Consider the following 19423-nt stretch of genomic DNA (forward strand, 5'->3'; position numbering starts at 1 on the left):
CAAAACTCCAAAATGCCCTGCTTTTGAGGAATAGTGGAAGAAAATGAAGACAGTAATTGAGCACTGATGTGTTTTCATCAGCATTAGATCTACTAGTTGTATTTTAAGATCAATTGTTATGTACACACCCTGAGCCTGAGTCACAAAGGTAAGTTGCACCTTTGAGTAAGTATACACTTTGTATTAGGTTTATTACTTTTGGTATTCACAAACTCCAAGTGTAAACTTACTACAAAGAAAAGTCTAAGTTACATGTCTCCTCTCCCAGAGTAATGCAATTAGCTTACACTTGTGTGGGTGAGTGATGCCCCTCCTGGCCTTCTGTAAATCTATTTTACACCACCCTAATCCCGTTCCCTTAAGTAGCATGTCTGCCCCTTTTCCCACTGCTCCTCTTTGTCACTCCCACATTTAATACTAAAATCTACATTAATATGTGTGAAGACTCCACTCTAATATATGTGTAGGCACATTTCTGAATTGGAATATGAGGATCTTTCTACTCTGTCACCTTCTAATACCGATGCATTTCATACACCTATTGCATCTACAGTAATTAGCAGCATGGAGGCTCTGGAGCAGGCCAGTGCATATAAAAATAATTGCCATAAATTCTAGAGCTGATAATGCAAATGTGTTTCACTGCAGCATCCGCTTGGCAATGCCCTCAAAGACAGGATAATAATTCTAGGTCACCTCCAGGAGATCCTCTTTTTTGCAGTCACCAGGGTCCAATTCAGGGGGGGGGGGGGGCTCTAACAGCCAAAATACATTATTCTTATTCATACACCCCTCTACCTTTAGAACTGATTGAAGAGATTTGCAACATTGTTTGCACAAGCAACTGGCAATAGCTCCATTCACCTCTGATATAGGAAGGAATCTAGGTGTTTCAGATTATCACTGATTCCGCAGATATGATTATCACTGGTTCCGCACATTTGGAGGAAGCTTCTTCCTATAAATTCCTATTTTAGAGAAGATGTTGAATCTTTTTACATTTACATTTACGCTCAAGATATCTACAATTAATACATGTCTCTTCGTGCCTTGATTTCTTGGGCAGTCAAAATAGGCAATCTACAAGTTCTTATTTAGAATCTTGCTGCCACATTTCTGATAAAAGTCAATATGACATATCATGTAAAACCTACCTTGTCTAACTTGCATTAGTTTTTGATGTTACTTTACCAATCATCACCATCATCATAAATCTTTATTTCGCATTGTTTCCAGTGCATAAAAAGTACATTAGATAAAATAGACATCTCTGATACAAATATGTGTACATGACATAAAAAAATGTCTCATACGAAAGAATAAAAAATTCATCTATAAAATCTGATGGTTAAAAAAACAATCACTACATAAGTATAAAATGCATTGTGTCCTCAATCTTGACCTCAGTCACCTACATTCATCCTTTACTGACCCAATTCATCAGGCTTTTTTTAAATAATCAGATATAATGTATAAATGTTTGTGTATATCATATTATATGCATCATAAAACATTTAAAAATCATGGATAAAATCCAATTATTAAAAAGACAATCCCTGCAAAGCTATAAATGCGTTGTGCCCTTGATCTTAATCTCAGTCATTTGCCTTTTATACTTTAGCATCACATTCTGTCAAGGCCCTTCTAGTAATCCAGGAGGACCGTAAAAACAATGCCGTAATACAACAACCAAACGGATTAGACAATTAATTTATACTATGAAGTGCAGAACAGCCTTGTTTGAAATTGTATTTTAGCAGAAGTGAAAGAATGTTACCTTTTCCTATTTGATTTCTAAAAACCACAAGAAAAAAATATATGAAGGTCAGCCTGGACTGACCTTTTATCACAAGGACACACTGGCAGATCATTTAGTGATTAAATAATCTCAGGAAAGCCTATCATTAACAGTTTATAGTTCAGACTTAATCTAACTAGGATGAAACGGTGTTGAGGATTTGACACAAATATCAAATATGATTCACCCACCTGAATAAGGAGGGGGCATGTGAGGTATGACTTTACTGAGGTTTTGGTGAAAATTGCTTTTGCTGAGGTCTCTTACAGATTTCTCTAGGAATATTTGTTTAATTCTTTCTTTGGACAAACATCTACAACTGGAAGGTTTAACAAATAGACCCCCCATAACCCAGACTTTCCAATATTGTTTTCACTTACTGCGGCCATGTGATCTTAAGTACATTGTCCAGGGCCAAGCAATCCATGATGATATTTTGGGTCACGCTAACCATGACTCTTCCGAATCGAGTGCCATAACATAATCGGAGTGAGTCTCACTATGTCTGAAATGTATGTGGCCTTTAGCTCAGCAGGAAAAATACAATGTTCACAATTGCTTGGAAGTGCTATTAATCTTTTGCAAAACCCATCCTCTAGTCTTTGTGATTTATCAATTGCCAGCATCCCCAAGATCCCCACCACCTATGATGCTACAGAGACAGATTTCGCAAAATTTACCCCTTTTTTATTGCCTCGATCTTCTTGGAAACCAGCTTCTTAATGAAGCTGAAGAGGAACCTGACACTTTTCTTTATGTTTGACCAACTATATTTTCTGTCAAGCACAACCCCCAGGTAAGTAAAAGTATCCACCAGTGCCAATCTACGAGACCCTATGTGAAACAGTGGGAAGGTTTTGGGTTGTGTGCCTGCTTAAAAGACAAAGGATTAGGCTTCATTGACAAGAAGATCCAGACTGGTCATGAATTTGGAATCTGCCTTTATAAGTTTCTGTACCCCTACCCCAGTTCTTCCAATTAACTTAGCATCATCTGCATAAAGTATTGGGAGGAGCACTGCGTTAAAGGTGGGTACATCTTTCTAGGCTCCCATCACGGCTACCTGCAACCAGTTGGTGTATAAGGAAAATAAAAAGTGGTCAAGGAGGCAACCCTGTCTTCTACCCCATTTTAATTTAAAAAAACATGTGCATTCTCCATCCCTGCATTAGGAACACAAACAGTGGCTTGGACATACATCTGATGGATAAAACTAATTATTGGTGTGTCAATGCCAATCTCTTTCATAACGGCCCATAATTCAGGGTAGAAAACTCAATCAAAATCATATTTGTGTGGTACATAAGACTGTATAATGGTGCAAAATGGGTTTAACCTGCTGTTAAGCTTTTGGGCAGTGCAACTAAGGAGATGTAGGTAGCAGATGAAGCGATAGTAGTGATACACTCATTAGACTTGTCAGTCCGAAATCGAGATTAATGTAAAAATGTTCATGGTTCGAGAGGGCATATTTTAAAAAATCAGTGCCAAAAAAAAATGTTGACTGATAGCTGTAGATGAAAAGCAAAAGATCCTTCCTACCCAAGTGGGCACCAAGTGGACCGTTAGGTCTAGATATGACAGATATGAAAGAGGTCTATGAGTGATGGACGCACTAGATTGGTCAGCAATGCAAGACTTCATGGGAACCTTGAGAATATGACTAAAGGGTGTTAGAAAGGAAGGAAAGATATGAAATAGTTAATTACTTGTAGTTTGGGTTGGGAAAGAAAACCAGCAACACAACTGTGGTTTATGTTGAATTTTCAAACTACTTTTACAAGAAAGGTACTACTTTCGCGGAAAAGGAAGGGTGAATCCTCATAACTACTCTGAGCGAAACACCGTGTAAAGCTCAACAGGTGAGAGGGTTTGAATTTCACTGACCCTATGGGCTGATGGTATAGCTATTTGAGAAGTTGTATTCCAAGAAATATGCTATAATTAAGCCCGGCGAATTGGCTCAAATAGAGTTCCCATAAGCTTTGATAAAATCACATTAAGCTCCAAACCATGAGCTGGTGTCCTATTGGGTGGAATACTTTCTATAGGCCTACAAAAATCCTTGATTATAGAGAGTATGAAGATTTTCCTGTAAACTTGGTTAGCAGCGAGATGGACCTTGATAGAGAAGTTTTGTAACTTGGATTGTGCGAAGCATAAGAGGTACAGTATTATTACATCCTCTTGACAGGTTATGGCCTTTTCGTTGGCACCATAAACTAAATCTCTAATATTGAAGAAGTAGAAAATCCTTGTGGATTAACTATTGACTTTCTTGAGTATTTCCATACTTGCATGTGGAAGGTTTAAATACTCATATTTATCGAGTTCAGGAGCCAGCTGCAAAATTCAGAAATGGAACTTCCGGATGGAAATTTGTCCCTGTAGTCTGGTCTATAGGTATGGTTTGCATAGCAATCTCTTGAGTAGACAGATGAACATCTGCAACAGCTCTTGGTACTTACCACTGTCTTTACCGGTTCTGCGTTATGAGTAGGCCTTGGCAAAGCACTACGCTGCGCTTGCGTAGTTTGCAAAGTTTGCGCAACTTCGCACTACACAAACTGCACATAGTACAGTGCGAACACGCGTAGCGTAGTGCAGCTGTCATTTTTTGCTTGCTCGCGATCCTCAACGCCAAGTTGGCGACCGCAAGCAAGCAAAATGACATCCTGGCGAGACATTTTCCTCGTTTGCGATCAGCAACATCAAGCTGTCGATTGCGAGTGTGGAAAATTAACCTCCCTGCGAGATTCTCAACGCGGGGAGGTCTGGTTTCTCATTGTGAGTGGCCGCTTATGCTCGCGACCGCTCGCGATGGGAAACTACCAGTCCGCATTGAGAAAGTTGCCAATCAAGGAAAAATCTCCTCGAGTGCCAGAAAACTACAGCTCCCACTGTGCAAGATGCTGTTTTCAATGATTGCACAGTGCCGGATGCTTGTCCACACTGTGCAATCATTGAAAACGGCATCTTACACAGTGCAAACATGCTACTACACAGTTCGCATAGTGCTACGCTAGCTCGCGTAGTGCGAAGTGCACTTGCGTAGCTTCACAAGCGCTACTTTGCAAACTACGCCCAGCCCTAGTTATGAGGATCATTGTTACTTCGCAACTCCAGAACTTGAGAATTACAAATGTTATAAATGAAATAGGGAAAAGCATTGTAGAGTGTATTTGACGGGTTCAATGTAAGTGTATTTCCCAAAGATCCCGCTTCCAGAATCCTGGACTTGAAGTCTTGGTATTTTCAATTTTGCACAGTTGCAAAGATATCTATTGACAGATAAAACCCATTCAGTGAAGATTTGAAGAACTTCGTTGTCCAACACCCACTCATGATTATCCTCATAAAACTGTAAAAGCAACTTTAAAATACGACTGTTAATTTAGAGCTCTTGGTATAGGCATACCTTTATTAAGAGAGTGCTGGAAAAGGCCCATAGGTAGAACTTATGTGTCTCCAGTGGCAATGGTCTGATCTCATGCATCCCTATTTGTTCAGACAGTACGTGGGTGTGTTATCCAATTGAATGAGGATTGCATTTGTCACCAGAGATACTAGGAAGGCCTAAAGCCAGGTGAATTGCTCTTAGTCTCCCTCACCAACCACAAGTGCAAAAGCATCTAGGCGAGCTCCCCATTCTGAGTGTGACAATTATCTGTGAAGGAGGATTTTGTTGAAAAGGCACTCCTTGATGCAGTTCTTTCCTTGCATCACCAAGAGAAAGTCTGTTTTGCAGGTATTGACAAGTAGAGTGTTCCATCCCAATTATTTTGCATTTGAAACAACGGATACTACAGACACTGTTGGAGTGGTCATGTATGTAATCTCACATTTGGACAATGGAAATGCATGAAGCAAGGGATTAGAGAAGTGAGGAGGTTTGGCAGGCTACTGGATTGACATTGCTCACAAGAGGGTGACCACCCCGGATTGATGACACTCTCTACTCCACAGGAAACTTTTTTCTATGCATTGTGTTTCATTCTGCCCCTAGATAAAATGGTATTTGAACTGGTGTTGATATTGAGGCTGAGTTACAAAGATGTTGTCTTTTGGAAGTTCTGTTTCACTTTCAAAGGAATATGTGTCTTTGTCAGCCAGTTGTCTAGGTAGAGACAAGTGCCTATTTCCTGATGAAGGAGGGGCACTGCCACTACAACTGCAGTGCATTTTAAAAGTATCCATGTGGCAGGTTTCAGTTCAAAAGGAAGCAATGTGCACTGGACATGTGAAGTCCTTACTATGAATCTCAGACATTTTCTGGTTTTTTTAATGCTGGGATGTGAATATACGTGTCAAGTAATTATATTGCACCAATTATGTTGCATACATCCAATCTGCTTGTTTTAGGTGCTGTACAATTTGGTGACAGGCAAGTTTCCGCAGTGTTTCTTTCTTGATCCACTTGTTGGTGTCAAGTAATGGTCTCATAAGACCGAGCTCCTCTGGATCAGTGCAGAGCTCAGATATGGTCCACCCCTCAATATCACCAATTCTGATTAACCTGAGGGCACAGAAGTATGAAGTGAATGGGTGGGGGAAAGGAAATAAGAAAGGAACAGCAGAGACGGAGATCTAATAAAATTATCTTATGTAATGTTGATGACTGCAAAGTAGTATGGGATATTTCCTTATAATTATACCTATCTATGTGTATTTTTTCCAATCTTTCAAAATGGAGAAATGTTTGCGCTGCACAGGAACTCAACCATTCGTCTAATGAGTAGCTTAGAAATGAAGGGCAAGTACTATCAGAACAAACAAACAATGAATAGCCATGTAGTGCACTATGTTTTGAGACAATCTTCCATACATGACTTATGTATATGTATAATGGGGAAAAAAACGTACATACCAGAAACATTGTTTTCCCAAAATAGAGTCTTTGGAACCAACAGTGCTCAAAGCAACAACAAAAAAGAAAGGAAAAAGCTACTGAAGCTTAAAGTCTTAAAAGATACTTCCCAGAAGAAAACCTAAGCAACATTAGCTCTGTTTCTTTTCTCTTCCTAATAAAAAATAAAGTGTGGGATCTTTTGCTTGTATTGTTTTCATACATGAAAATATAAAGCAATGGAAGCTTCAAAGTAAGCCTACAGAAGAATAATAAAAACAAAAATGACCACTTATCTGGAAGTAGATTTAAGTCTCTCTTGAATGCTTGTTGCTTTCCAATGAACTCCACAAACTCCGTGAAGAAAATATACTATTTCAACCAGAACAGAGCAAGGTGCTTCCTCCTCAGCACGGAATGAAGAAAATATACTATTTCATCCAGAACAGAACAGGACGCTTCCTCCTCAGCACGGAATGAAGAAAATATACTATTTCAACCAGAACAAAGCAAGACGCTTCCTCCTCAGCACGGAATGAAAAAATATACTATTTCATCCAGAACAGAACAGGACGCTTCCTCCTCAGCACGGAATGAAGAAAATATACTATTTCAACCAGAACAAAGCAAGACGCTTCCGCCACAGCACGGAATGAAGAAAATATACTATTTCAACCAAAACAGAGTAAGACGCTTCCTCCTTAGCACGGAATGAAGAAAATATACTATTTCAACTAGAACTGAGCAAGACGCTTCCTCCTCAGCACGGAATGAAGAAAATATACTATTTCAACTAGAACTGAGCAAGACGCTTCCTCCTTAGCACGGAATGAAGAAAATATACTATTTCAACTAGAACTGAGCAAGACGCTTCCTCCTCAGCACGGAATGAAGAAAATATACTATTTCAACTAGAACTGAGCAAGACGCTTCCTCCTCAGCACGGAATGAAGAAAATATACTATTTCAACTAGAACTGAGCAAGACGCTTCCTCCTCAGCACGGAATGAAGAAAATATACTATTTCAACCAGAACAAAGCAAGACGCTTCCTCCTTAGCACGGAATGCACTGAATTATGAAGACGCACAGTAGTAAACGGTGTGCCAAGGTTGCTTGGAACAGAACGAATCCTCAAAATCCCTTAAATACAAGTTCTGCAAGGGAAATGCCAAGACTAATGTGTCTTCGGAACTGCGAGCCAACAAAAAGCGAATGTGTCCTCCTATGGAGCTTCAAAGGGCCTTCAAAGGGATAACAAACAATGGTTCAATATTCAAGCACAGCAACCCCCGTGTGCATACCTCTTAAATAGCCCTCCCAGCTAAACTCTGTTGGGATCATTTGCACAGCATTTCGGGAATCATGTTTTTTTTCATAAGCGAAGTATCTCTTGTATTCTTGAGAATTCTGTTTTTATTTGTTATATATCGTAGAATTATATTTTGACCTAGAAGACGCCTAGATCTGTCTTTTCCTGACAGTTGGCCAAGTGTAAATTCAGAATTGGTCTGAACTCAAATTTTTAGCTTGTCTTCTGAATTAGAAACTTTTGAATGAAACCCTGTTCACCTATGTGCGTCCGGAACTGTCTCAATTGCACATTTCTACAGGAGTATCAGTGTTTCTTTCCTCAAGATAGCTAGCTGGTGCCTTGATGTTGGTTTTGGAGTAATTGGTTGTGGGGTTGCGTAGAATTATTATGAATATCCATATCACGCAACATTTAGTACTCATTTGTCTCTTATGTTATTCCACTCTTTTGAATAATTGGTTATTACTACCTCACTGGTTGCAAACAGAGGGGGGGCTGAGGTGTCACCGATAGTTGTTGGGTTCTGGGCAATGGTCTCAGAATCTTTTCTCTGATAAGGATACCTCCAGCCCCTTTGTTGATGTTGCTTTTGTTGGTAGTTCCAGCAAAGCGTTGGAACACTGAGGGTAATGGTAATGATCGTTCTCCTTGTATTGAGACCCAAAGAGTCTTTTTTTTGCTTCAAGGCTCAGAGCGTAGAGGGTCTTGCATGATGATTCACTCTCAGCATTTTCTTGTGATTTCATGTTTCTCTTCTCTAAGTTGTCCAAATCAAGACGAATCTAAAAACGGAATTTTCAAAAATGTGTGTTGTGCATCATGTTTAAATGTGGTATGGTGCAACCAGGATGACCTTAAAATACCCCGTGATAATATCCTTTTTGCCACCAACACAGCCAAGTCAAATGTAGTGCAGATCATCTGACTAAATGTTAGCGGGGTTATTTACAAGCCCCTTGCACCACCGGTGCATCACTTTTAATAGGGGGAATAGTGACAAACAGGTGGCACAAGGGACTGGCAAATACGCCACTAGGGAACTTTCTCTCATCAAGTCCTGTTGGCAATGTCTTAAGAAACTATCTGTGCAAGCAAGCAAGCAGAGCAGTTTTTCTTGCAGTTCTAAATGCCATAGCGGCCATGCTACACATTTGTCTCCTTGCACTGTCAATTATTTTACTTTCTCTGTCAGGGGGCACAGCCGGTTCAGTAGCTAAGCCATGCTTAAGACTGAAAACAAGTGGTGCAGGTGATGGTAAGAGATCAAAGGATTAAACCAATTTGTGGAAGGGCAAGAGAAGATTTTCCTCCTCTTGGAAAAAGACCCTCACACATAAAACAGGGAATAGGTCGACCTATTTCACCAGCACACTATCTCACATACCTTAGAGTGGGAGTGTGCGCCTTTTCTGCTTTTAATCAAGGTAGTGACCACAACTCATAAAAATTGTTCTAAGTGGACCACTATTGCCTGTTTTATTTTCACATCCTTACACATTATCATCACCTACACTATACACATTTTTCTAGGGCCCTCACACGCTTTGCAACCAATGGCGTTAGGAAAAAAGATTTCCGCCAAGTAAACCCCGTCACGGGTGCCTGATCGGGTATTGCAGCGCCAACCCGATAAGGAGCAGACCCGATGATGAAGCAAGACACCTAGTTGGCTGGGTGTGGGAGGGTCTTTTTCCGAAAGGATGAAACTCTTCTCCTGCCCTTCCACACAATGGCTTAATCCTTTGATCTCTTACCATCACCTGCACCACTTGTTAGGAACGGCATACCACTTCTGTTTGCATTGTTATTTGGGCATGTATGCTGGACCTAAATAATATAGAATTTAAAAGCCCTTTAGTTCCCCTTCTTTGACAAGGAGGGCCATGCCTAATACTGGCAGATGTGACAATAACTAGGTCCTGCTTGGGGTCTGACCTCAAGAAGTCTGAATCCTGTTGAGGAGGTTTATACTGTTTTAGGAGGCCTGTGGATGCCATCTTCACAGTGGCAGGCGTAAAGAACCTTCCCTCAGCCAGTTTCAATAACAGTGCAAGATGGAGAAGGGGTCTTGATGACACCTTCAGCTGCTCTTTAGAGGCGGCATAATTACAGAAACGGTTGCTTGAGGCTAAAGGAATGTTTACTTTTGATGCACCTCTCACTAGAACATCCTGAAAAGTGGCAATATCATCCTTCAGTGAAACCAGTAAGGCTGCCAGTGAAAAGTACCAGGTGGTGGATGGGAGGGGGTGTAGAAAGTCAATAAAATGGGTGGGGTAGAAAATCAATAAATTAACTTACCTGGCTGCCGGCCTCTGCTGCACCTCTGTCCTCTTTTGTTTCTGTCGGAATCAGGAAGCACACAAAGGCTCCTCTAAACAGCAGCATGGTGATTGGTCTTAGCACCATGGTTCGGAGCTCAGACGAGGACCATGAACCTGTGTATGTTCTCCACCCAGGCCGTACAATACTGCCAGCGGAGAACATGCAAAGTGAGCATGACTGTATGGACGGCCAGCCAATTCGTCATGTAAACTTAAGTGCCCCAACACTGCTGGCTGTGACGACAGCCTAGCCCCACCCCCCGTAAATCTCCATCAGCGGAAATATAAAATGATAATAACGTTGCATTATTGTTATTAGATTTTTCCTTTACTCCACTATGGTACAGCGCTCATAAGCCTTAGCGGAGTAGCCATTGCTGAGTGAAACCCTTGTTGCGAACCTGGAAGGTGACAGAGGGGTAGTGGATGATTTTGTGACTTTACCATCTTAATGTGACCAGGAGGATGAGATGGATGGAGATCTTTGGTACCTACACCTTTTGGAACTGCATGGGGAGTTCTCTTCCCTCAGTGGAGAGTGGAGGATGAGGCCGAATATAGCCATCCTGAGACTTGTGAGGAATCACTTAGCACCTTAGAACGTGAACTGTAATAACATGAAAGGTGACGTGTTAGGGTTATTTTCAATGTGAATATAAAAAAAATTAACGTTGCAACTGCATGTGCCTAGTTGAAATCATTAATGTGCCGAATTCGGACAAATCTCTGACAAATACTCACACAATTGATGAGCTTATGTAACGTGTTAATTTAGATGTGCTCAGTAAATTATGTTCATTTTATACGTGTAATTTTATGAGGCTGTGTGCCATTACTTATGTTGACCAATTTCTGTAGGTCTGAATTGTATTCTTCCCCTGGAACCTCTTGCATTAGATTTATCAGTGAAGTTCATTTGTATGTTGGATTTGTTTTTTCTCATGTTTCTGTTGCAGGTGGAGAATTTGTCCTTGTTAGCTAGAATAATGTCTTTGTTTTAGGAGTTAGGCTTAAGGAGAAGAGGATACATTGAACATTGATACTGATAATAAAGAAGTGTTGTTATTTCTCATTAGAACAAGCCTGGGAATCAAGGTCATCTTGCCAAGGCCTGGGAGCATTGATGCCATATGCAAAATCACCTATGAAGAAGTGGCTTGAGTATATAGTGTGATGCTGAAATGCATCTTTGGATACTATCCATAAGATTGATGAAGTGGAGTTAGGGACAGTGTCCGGGGACTTCTGCCTTACCTTGAGAGAGAGAGCATCTTAGAACTAGCTCTGTATCTTTATACTACTTGACCCATCTAAAAGTGAAGAGACTTCTTAGGAAGACTTCACATGCTGGAACCTTTATGGACCTTGCCTTGGGAAATGAGAATTTGGGATTTAACGCTAGTTGCAGTGTAGGGACAGATTAATGCTTTATACCTACAAACGGCCATTGAAGGGGAATCTTGATGTATGTGCTATCATTTTCTGTATTCTGGTCCTCAAACTGTTTCTTCTGTGCATGAGTGCACCGCCTTAACTTCACCCACAGGTTTGGTTTTGTATTAGTTCAAATGTATTTATACACCCTTATCTTGAGGTGCTTGTATGTTCAAATCTTCTTGGTTTTGTAATAAACTAACTAAACTGAATTGGGAGTCAGTGATTCTTATGAGTCATAGTTTATCGGAAATGTAATTATGATTGGTTAACGATTCCCCCCCATCCTTTCATACTGAGAAAAAGAGTCATCAACCAGGGGTTCCAGAGCAGACCTTCAAAATCTCAATGTCTAATGGTGCATCTCCAATGTCATGGACTGTAGTTGTAACATCATGGACAGTCTGTATCTGTGGAATAAATGCAAATAGTCTTTACTCGCTTGCTAAATGACAAATACATTGATTGTGTGGCATGATGGGTTGTGGAACATTCTGCAGAAGAATGCTTTTTTCTCTAATCCTTTAATGTAAGTTTATCGAGCTACTCTTTGCCCTCAATACTAGACATGTAGGCTGCAGTTTGAGCTTGAAATGCTGCAATGCAGTTCTGAGAAAGGACTCTATGGAGTTAGACTATCAATTTTCTTTGTCTTTGGGCTTATGAAGGGTGCTCCGCAACATATGGACATGTTGGACCTCTCATCCCAACTGTTCAAATATGGACAAATATATTGATATGAAAAGTTCCAAGGACCACACACGTCGCAGAGAGTTATTTTAATATTAATGACTATCAATGAAGAGTCTATGATCCATAATCAGTTCTACTTTGAGGGTAAAACCTTGATAGCCCTGGTGGAAAACTAAGAAAACAGGTGAAGATGATTGTGCCACATGAAAATAACCAGAGGAACATGAACTCGATGTAAAGCAAAGTGTTTCAAATCTATATACCAAGCATAATAATGATATGTAAGGAAAGTTAACAACGAGCAATAAAGACAATGTAACACAATGTACAATAAGAAAAACAAGAGTGACATTCCCAAATGTGAGCCAATTAATCTGCAACAGAGACTAGCAGAGGAAAGTGCCTTCATGAAGTATCACCGGGGATAATAGTGGCTAATCAAAATTCTGGAATAATTGTAGAAATACTAAAGCAATGATATCCCACAACAAAAGGTTTGGGTGCAGGAGTCATTTGCTCTCGTATACCATTTACACCGGCCAGAAATTTCTTTGTGGGAACCCTTCTGGGTTCATCGCACATGTACAAAAGTTACATTTGGTCATAAACTTGAGTTTAAAACCAAATCTGCCCATTTGAATCTGGCTCATAATGTTTACCAAATGGCCGATTGGAACAAAAAAACTGATACAAAGGGATAGCCTACAGAGCTTCTATTGTTATGTTGTTATGCTGATGGATAAAAGATACAACACAATATCATGGCTCAAATATATAAACATTACCTACTGGCGGTCGCCAGTAGGTAGTTATAGTTAGGACCTAGTTTCCATAGGAAAAGCATTTTTTGATGTGCTAATAACTTTGGTGTCGTTTGACGAATCTTTGTGAGTCTATCTGGGTCAGCTCCTATCCTGAAAGTTTGAGGGTGATTCGTCAAGTGGGGGCTGAGAAAAAAGGAGGGCCCAAAACACATTTTTCCCGTAGGAAATTTTGAAACAGGCTACAGCCTGGATTGCTGAACGGAATTACCCCAAATTTGGCAAAAAGGTAGTGCTTGGTTCAGAAAGCGACCTTTTTTTAAAATGTTGTAAATCCGTTCAGTAGTTGCTGAGAAATTAAAATATTAAGAGTCAAAAAATCAATTTCCCATAGGAAACATTAGGCAAGGCTACAGCCGAAACTGCTGAACCGAACTACCCCAAATGTGGCAAAAAGGTAGTGCTTGGTTCAGAAAGGGACCTTTTTTTAAAATGGTTTAAGTCGTTCAGTAGTTGCTGAGAAATTAAAACAATACAAGTTTTGATATCTATGGCCGCAGCGGAGTCCCGACCTCTCCCGACCACAAGCTTTATTCTAATTGGCTGTTAACACTCCAAACCAGGAAGTGTTGGCAGCCATTTTGTGACTCGGTAGAACCGAGTCACGAGAAAAGAGTGAATGAGAATTAAGGATGAACAACAAGAAAAGGGGGAAGGGTAAAAACAGCCTGACCCCCTAGGCCTGCTCAGGGGGTCCTACAAGGAACCCCAGGCAAAACAAAAGCATTAAAAAAAAACAATCAGCCTAATTCACGCTGAGTGCACAAATCGGGACCGAAAAAAAAGCACGGGCTCCCGCGCTTCATATTCAAAAGCCCCCAGGTGGGCCAGGTCCCGGGGACACTTATAAATCATGTTGGGTGGCCAGCGGGGGCCCCCGGGGCCCCGGGGACCACCACCTCCCCGGGGCCTATTAAGTTAAATGGGAGAGCACGCAGCTCCCAGTCGCTCTGGGGACCGCCACCTCCCCAGAGCATTTATGAAAATTGGCAGGGGTCCTTAGGGCACCCCCGAGCCCCAGGGACCGCCACCTCCCTGGGCTAAAAAAATAATTAGTGTGGGAGGGCGCAAGCCCCCCACATTACCCGGGGACCACCACCTCCCCGGGGCAGATATGGGGGTCCGTAGCGAACCCACGGCCCAGGGGACCGCCACCTCCCCAGGTTTTTGAAATGGAGCAAGGGGGGCTGCACGGCCCCCCCTCCTGGAGCCCTTGATGGCTCTGGGGACCGCCACCCTCCAGGGCCGGCTCCTGCAGTGTCCCGGGGTGCTCACCACTGGGACACTGCTGTTTGCAATGTCCTGTCATTGCAAACTCTGCTTTGCTTCATTAATGCGAGAGCAGGGAAGCCTGCTCTCGCTTCAATGAAGCAAAGCACAAGTGCTTTTACATAAGGGGAGCATGTCAGCAGCTCCCCATGCGGAAAAGCAATGCCGGCTGCCGCAGGAGGCTGGAGCTGGTGGGACTGTGGGGGCATTGGGGCTCCCCCCGTGGTTTCCAACAGAGTGGCCAGGCCCCGGAGGATGGGGTCCCTGGGGCTAGAAGTGGCGCGGGAGGGGGGACACGCGGCCCCCTCCCTAATAAAAAAATATATAAATAAAAAAATAAAAGAGCCACTGCCCCGGGGGATGGGGTCCCCGGGGGCGAATAGAGGCCTCAGGAGGGGGGCCACGCAGCCACCCTCCTTAAAAAACAATATAAATTAAAAAATATATATATATGTGGCCATGCCCCGGGGATGGGGTCCCCGGGGCCGAAATTAGCCTTGGGAGGGGGCCCGCCTGGCCCCCTTCCCATTTTTTTTATAAAGTAAAAAAAAGAATAGGCCCTGGGGGATGGGGTCCCCAGGGCCACAATTAATCTAATAGTAGTGGGGGCCGCACAGCCCACCTTGTAAAATAAAAAATACATTTTAAAAAGCCAGCATTGCGGTTAGGCCCTGCCCTCTACCTGCAGCACTCTGCAAACATGCCCCCTGGTGCGTTGTAAGTTGGGGAATTAATTCCCCTTAAATACTGAGGGTCCCTGGGGGCAAACTAGCCCACCAGGTACCTCCAATATGCACAAGAGAGCTGCGTTGCAGAGAGGTGGTCAGTGGCCACGCTCCTTTTTACACCTCTCTGCACCGCAGCTCTGTGGCACTTATTGGAGGTAGCTGATGGGCTAGTTGTCCCCCAGGGACCTTCAGGACTCAAGCAGATTTAATCCCCAAATTTACAACGCTCCAGGGGGCTTGTTTGCACAGTGGTGCAGGGAGGGGGCGTGGCCTGATGTGACAAAAGTGCAAACATGCCCTGTGGTGTGTTTTAATTTGGGGGATTAAATCCCCTGGAATCCTGAGGGTCCCTGGGGGCCAACTGGCCCACCAGGTACCTCCAGTAAGCGCCAGGGAGCTGAGTTGCAGATTGGTGGTCCAAGGCCACGCTCCCTTTTTTACACCACTCTGCAACGCAGCTCTGTGGCTCTTCCTGGTGGTAGCTGGTGGGCTAGTTGGCCCACAGGGACCCTCAAGTGGACTTACGCACCCAATTTACAATGCACCAGAGGGTACGTTTGCACAATGGTGCAGGGAGGGGGCATTGCATGATGTGACAAGTGTGCAAATGCACCCTGTGGCACGTTTTAAGTTTGGGAATTAAGTCCCCTTGAATCCTGGGGGTCCCTGGGGGCCAACTAGCTCACCAGGTACGTCCAGTAAGCGCCACCGAGTTGCGGTGCAGAGAGGTGTAAAAAGGGGCGTGGTCTCGGACCACCTCGCTGCAACGCAGCTCTGTGGCTCTTACTGGAGGTACCTGGTGGGCTAGTAGGCCCCCAGGGACCCTCAGGATTCAAGTGGTATTAATTCCCTAACTTAAATCCCGTCAAGGGGCGCTTTTACACAGTGGTGAAGGGAGGGGCGGGGCCTGATGTGACATGTGTGTACTTATGCAATCACTCCGCCAAAACCCAAGCACCTATAAATTCACCATGCACTCTCCTTGCAGCACTCTAATCATCCAGTAACTACCCATGAGCTCATGCAATGACCCAGGCACTAACTCATGCACTGCTACAATACCCTGAGTAGTACCCATGCAGTCTAGCCATCGCCCTGTGTCACTACCCTTGCACTCCTCCAATCACCCAGCAGGCACCATGTACTTATCCAATCACTCCACCAAAACCCAGGCACTTATAAATTCACCATGCACTGTCCTTGCAGTACTCTAATCATCCAATCAGTTACCATGTACTTATGGAATGACCCAGACACTAATTCATGCACTGCTACAATCCTCTGAGCACTGCCCACGCAGTCCAGCCATCGCCCTGTCAGTACCCATGCACTCTTTCAATCACCCAGCCAGCACCATGTACTTATGCAATCACTCCACCAAAACCCAAGCACTTATAAATTCACCATGCACTCTCCTTGCAGTACTCTAATCTTCCAGTCAGTATCCATGTACTCATGGAATGACCCAGACACTAACACATGCACTGCTACAATCCCCTGTGCACTAACCATGCAGACCTCTAACCACCTACACAGTACTGATTCACTCCTCCAGTTACCCTGGTTGTACCAATCCATTCCAGAAATCCCTCTGTCACTACCCATACACTCGTCAAATCACCCATCCAGTATCATGTACTTATCCAATCACTCCGCCAAAACCCAAGCAGTTATAAAATCACCATGCACTGTCCTTTCAGCACTCCAATCATCCATTCACTACCCATGTGCTAATGCAATGACTCAGGCACTAACACATGCACTGCTACAATCCCCTAAGCACTACTGATGCAGTCCAGCCATCTCCTTGTCAATATTCATGCACTCCTCCAATCACCCAGCTAGCACCATGTACTGATCTAATCACTCATGGCAAATACAGGGGAGGTCATGCAAATCACAGGGGTACCCCAATGCATAGTTTTCCCTAGTGTACGTCGGTGTTTTCACTGTATTCTAATTATCTTTTAGCATAGCACTGGCTCTGGTCACATGTCCTACTTTTGTAGGCATAGTTAGAAATTAGCATTTAAAAAAACATTGAAATTAACTGAAAATACCATAGGTTTCAGGCACGTTATAGTTAGAAATTAGCATTTGAAAAAACATTAGAAATTCACTGAAGAAATCAAAGGTTCTAGGGACGTTATAGTTAGTTGGACATTTCACTCGTACAAAACCATAGAAATTCCCCCGTTATAGTAAGTTCAGCTAACTATAACTCGCGCCCCCGCAATGCATTGCTGATGACGTCACATATTACATCATTCTTGACATGGTCAGTGACATCAGTGATGACATCACTGATGACATTAATGATGACATCTCAAATGACACTGATAAAATAAATCTTTTCAGCTATTTTTGACAAATAAGGGTTAAATCTGGAAGGTTGGTTCAGCAGGACAACAGATTATATAACAGAACACCTTGACTGGCTAAGAGGGCTTTTTTATCCTGTCCGCCTTCTATGGACTGCAGGGCCAGGGTACTCAATCGCTCAGATTGACAGCTGGAAGCTGTCCAGCCCCCGTGCACTCCTGCAGGAGTAACACAGGAATAACTTGGGTGGAAAAAATTAACCACATCGATGCTAGCGTTATTTTCCTGCTGTGCTGGCACTTGAGATATCCCATTGTTCATGACGAGCTCAGCTCGTCATGAGTGTATGGAGGTGTACATCATGACGAGCTGAGCTCGTCATGAGCGTCCAAGGAGTTAAACAAAACAATACCCTCCAGCCGAACCAACCCTATGTCACTCACAACTGTGCAAAGCTAGGGGTTGGTCACTCACAACTGTGCACAGCTCGGGGTTGGCCGCCCATGGGAGTCTGGTCCAGACTATGTCCACCTTCCTACTTTTGATTTGTCAGTAACTTTGGTCCCCATAAAAGGATCTGCACCAAACTTTGCACTCGTTCATATACAGAAAAGATGTATTTTCCCATTTTAGCTCCCAAAGGGAATTTTCATCACAGCTGCAGTAATAAAAATCAGTAGGTTTTCACAAAGCTAGAGTGTATTATATTAGAATTCCACTCAGAAAGTGTACTTTTCATGATTTGGTGCTAATCCTTTCAGGTATTTTTGAGATATTAGTGTTTGCAAAAGATGTCTGGTGGGCTTGAAAGGGTTACCACTTTTTTATATCTTGTAAATTGAAAAGCAATTTTTTTATTTGCTTTTAACTTTCGCCTTGTTGAGGAAAATGTCTAAAATGTGTCAGTCAATTAATATGGTGAGATTATTTTTAGTATTTTCAAATTTTTCAGATTAATCAATTTTAGGTAGTTCGGGCCGGGAAGTGTTTATATTTCAATAACCCTGGCACAAAGTTGGCAGAGCATTGTAAGGATTTGTTTTCATTGGCATTTTAACTTTTGTCCGAATCCATCAATGGATGGGAGGGGGGTGCACTTTTTTAAAAATGTTCTCATAACTTTCACATTATTCAATTCATCTACATAAAATATGCCAAGCAGTTAGCAAGTTACAGGCAAGTATTGCAGACTTTGTGCAGAACCAATGGGGAGTGAGAGGAGGAGACAAAGTTAAAGGGGTGGTTAAAACATTTCTGATTGGCCTATAAAGGTGGCACCATTTGATATCTCTTCACAAGATTTGGCGGGCACTTAGCATGGTAAGTCTACTTTTGGTTTTCGCATATTCAGGCAGGTCTATCAAAGATAGTGCAGATTTATGGGGAGGGGGGAGATGATGTTCATTTGCTAATGAAATTGCCACCTTTTACTGAATCCACATGAAAGATATCAGACTTTTAGCAGATTGAGATCTCTGCTGATAATGTTTACTTTTAAGCAGTTTGGTCAATGGAGGTGCGATAGTGCAATGATAGATTGAGTGACAACACATTTTCAATAAAACTATAGCTGCTGGTTTATGAATCTGCATTAAATATGACAGATAGCAGAGTGCAAGGTTCTGTCAAATGGTACCACATAACATGGAAGCATTGTTCACATGTGCCTTCAGTGAGCTCAAATGCACTCTCCCACACGCTTTACCCACCGCTTCCTCACCAACAGCACCCTCTCGCTTGCACTCACACTAACCAGCCACCTGCTCACTGAGACCAAACACCACCCACACAATGTGCCATACATGCTCCTCAACACTCGCTTGTTCACCAAACACACAAAAGAGATATGGTACCAACTGCACGACCATTCTATA

Source organism: Lissotriton vulgaris, chromosome 8 (assembly GCF_964263255.1).
Source record: "Lissotriton vulgaris chromosome 8, aLisVul1.2, whole genome shotgun sequence".
Classification (NCBI taxonomy): domain Eukaryota; kingdom Metazoa; phylum Chordata; class Amphibia; order Caudata; family Salamandridae; genus Lissotriton; species Lissotriton vulgaris.